The 3,848-nt window shown below is 38.9% G+C and overlaps 1 long non-coding RNA gene across 1 annotated transcript; it reads right to left on the bottom strand.

The window, feature by feature from the left end:
* Positions 1–3,637, bottom strand: LOC127768952 (uncharacterized). Its single transcript, XR_008016641.1, has 4 exons — positions 3,575–3,637; positions 2,557–2,639; positions 883–979; positions 1–547 (listed from the first exon to the last, which is right to left on the bottom strand). It is a non-coding gene; the product is annotated as an uncharacterized LOC127768952 (long non-coding RNA).
* Between the last annotated feature and the right edge of the window lie 211 nt (positions 3,638–3,848).

Below are 3,848 nucleotides of genomic sequence, written 5' to 3'. Positions count from 1 at the left end.
AACACAATTAGTGGGCTTGGCTGATGGCAGTTTGTGTCACATCCTCTGGAATTGTCCAACTCATCATTTTTCTGTCGGCAAACAATGCACTCATATAGTATGAAATTTATACTATCCCTCGTAACATTTATAATAACAATCAGATGCATAATAAAATGCAATATTTTCATTAAAACAATATATGATGGTAAATAAGGACGACACTTTGTAATCCACTTCTTTTATTGCGTCCTCTGTGTTCCACTGTACTTCTTGCTAGATTGACAATTTGTATAAGGACAACCTTCCCTCTGATATTTGGGTTCCTATCGAGAAGTAGCTCCAACCTAAGCAGCTTTGGACTGATTCAGGTATCCATGTCATCTACACCGAACATCAGCATCTCGCCTTTTACATTTGTTCAATTTCCTGCACCTTCAATGTTAAGATGGTCTCAAGCCGGCCAAACACGGACACCCATTGAAAGGATCCTTAGGTTCCAGTTCTTCCAAACTATTTTTGTCTACTATAACCACTTTTTGATGATTAACGCAAACTGAATAATGTGCTGCAACAAGAAGGAAGTGGCATTGCAAGGTCATGTACTCTAAGACATTGAATAATTCAAGGAAATACAAATTTTGCAAAGATGAGTATTATCTGGGGACCGACAAATATCAACAGTAGGATATGCCTTCAATGTGATAAGAGGAAATCACATGGATTACAAGCATATTTAGAGCCTCCAATGACCTGAAAACTACACCTTACATCCAACCAAAGAAAATTTAATAGAACCAGCCAAAATTCCTTGCTTACATAGAAAAAAGGAGCAGGTGCCATGGTGTACCACTGCAAATTAATAAGTCATTTGGAGAAAAAAAAAGCAACTCAACACATTACCTGTTCACATCGGGATGCAACCCAAAGTTATTGTGTTCCTTCAGCCATTACAAGTTCAAATTTTCTTCCCAACTGTGACTTACAAAACATCAACAGCCTGCAACGAGTCATATAATTAATTTGAATCAGTTCTTTTCTTCCTTTCTATTTTAAAGTTCTTTGTTCAAGGGAATTAGTCACATGACCTCGAAAAATGCTATTTTCACGCTCCATTTGTTTTTAATGTATGACATGTTGGTTAGTTCAAATTGAACTAACGTTGATGCCATTACTGTTAATTACAAAGAAGGGTATATAAGATGCCATTACAAAGAATTTATTTTCAAACTCAACAGTGAATCTGCATATTGATTATATTATTATTATTATTACAAAGATTTCTATTATTATTTCTGTGGCTATTATTACTATCAGTTCGGTGACAGGATTGATCACAACAAGTGCCTAATAAGCGAGAATTCCCCAAAGCAGTGCCGGCTGGCGAATGGGAGGATTAGCGGAATCAGTCACACTGATCCACCAGCGTCCGGCGACCGGTGAGCTGGTCGTGGAGTTGCATTTGCAGTGCACAAATTAAGCAACGAAATCCAGTGTAATCAATCCTAATTTAGCACAAATTAAAGCTTCAAAGCGTAGATAAATAGAGACAGGTAAAGCATTGTGCATTATACTAATTCTGGTTCAATGTGATGCTGAGTTGAACCTATCAGTCGCACAACGAATATATAATATATGCCATCAGTCCACATTAATATATGCCATCAGTCCAAGATGATGCAATAATCTGAATTTTTGATAAACAAGATGATGCAATAATCTGAATTTTCAAAAAGCATTTAAAAAAAACTGTAGCGCTTGATTATATCATGTTTACAGCATAGCAGCAGCAGAAAAGCATGAGCATATGGATAGGAACATGAGCACGCCATTCTCATCATCAAATAATATATATATGTACTGAAATAATCTGGAAACACTGAAAACCAATAAATATGTTGCACAACCCCACTGTTAATGAACCATAATTCTGAAAAAAAATGATAGGTTAAGCTAAGCAATGCCTCATGTATGTAGATATCAGAGGCTGAGTGAAATCAACATCTAATACGTGCATAGAGAAGTCACGATCATTGGTTGATCATCCAAGAAGTCACAATCAATAAGAAACAACGATAGCAGACCATATTCTTAGGGCATTATGACTTCGCTTACTCCACATCAAAGATTCCATTTTTTCATAAAATCACTTGCATAGACAGAATGGATAAAACCACCTACAAATTACAATGCAACCCCAGATTTCCAGAGAATTGTAGCAAGCATGTCACCACTATGAAACAACATTTTCTGCATTTGGACCTACTGACCCACATAAAAACTTGACATTGTCAGTCAAATAGTCTGTTATCTACAAAATATCAGATAGATCATATAATTGAGCAATGCATATTTCTGATTCAATTCATGATGCTACCGATCAACCCAATAATATGGTGCTCATTTCAATAATATTTTCATAAGATAAGATGCTTAATTTAATTTCAATTTTCCTGGGTCTGAAATCATGCACTTAATTGACCATTGTAAAGCAGGTATATAGGGTCATTGATACTGCAAACTAATTTTTATTATAAAACCAAAGAAATTCATCTGTTCGCAGGATGTATATTATACCTTCTTGTAACTGGACTCTGTAAACTGAGGAATGAGACGAGGGTACGTCGTGTCGAGGCTTCACTTGATCCCGCAGAAATTATCTGAAATCCAAGTATTGGAATTGATTCAGGTTAAAATACCGTGATCATCCCAGGCGTCAATTTCAGGTTAAATACCACTAACCACTAAGCAATTCCATCGTATATATTTAGCTCAGTAAAAGGACCAGTAAAAGTAATAGGAGAAATTGTTGTCTGATCCTAATTTTCCAACCCAAATTAAACTGTTTTTAAGTGGAGCATATCATCATTAAATTTATTAGCCTGAACTTCCAAGATATCATCACCATACAGTTTATTTCACCAAAATTATCAGCTGAGAGCTATGTCATCATGAGTATGAATTCACCGACAATCCAATGATCCCTACCTGCCTGTTTGGTTGGAGGGAGTTTTTAGGAGGGATTCGGAGTTTAGAGGGATGAGGCTATTAAGTGTTTTGTTTGGTTGGGAGACATGGGAATTTTGGTGGGATGGGGATGGGGAATTGAGCAAGGAACTCCCTCCTTTTCAATACCTGGGTAGGGGTAGGTAATTGGGAGAGAATTCCTCCTTTACTTTTTCTAAGCAAATCTCAGCCATCCATTTTTATTAATGACCTAATCTCTAACTAAACTCCCTGTCAATTTCCATCACCTCTACCAAACAAGATATTGGGATTAAAAATTAAATTCCCATCTTAATCTCATCATCAATTCCCTCGTAAACTCCCAATCCCCTTCTCTCGAGTTACCAAACAAGCCGTACGATTGCACGGATCAAAAATTCAAAATCGATCCTACAGTGGAAAAAAAACCTAGACGAATCCAACTTTAGCCACAACAGGACAGACGAGAAAACACCCAACAAATTAAAAAAACTCCCATCCAATCCTACATCAGCCCAAAAAATCCAGGCAACGAACAAAACCTAAATCGCCCCCTACGCGAAAACAATGACCGATCCGAGCAGTCGGGGAAGAGGAGGAGGAGACGAACCAGTGTGTGTGAGAGAGAGGCGCCCCGCTCCTCGGCCAGTCCCCCCACCCCCCCACCCCCCACGATTCAGGCCATGGAACTCGCTCCAATCCGGTTGTGAGTGCTCGGAATCGGATTCGTCGAGGCGAGGCGAGGCGAGGGTGAGAGGATCGAATGGATTTTGGGGGAAGCCGGAGGTGGAGGAGAGGCGGAGGCGCGGTTGCCATTGCGGAGGAATGAAGCGGAGTAAGGGGAGACGATTGATTGCGCTATCGATCTCCCACCGCGTGACCTT

This window comes from Oryza glaberrima, chromosome 3 (assembly GCF_000147395.1).
Source record: "Oryza glaberrima chromosome 3, OglaRS2, whole genome shotgun sequence".
Taxonomy (NCBI): domain Eukaryota; kingdom Viridiplantae; phylum Streptophyta; class Magnoliopsida; order Poales; family Poaceae; genus Oryza; species Oryza glaberrima.
Note: the sequence above shows the minus strand (reverse complement) of the source record. Positions and strands in the feature narration are given on the sequence as shown.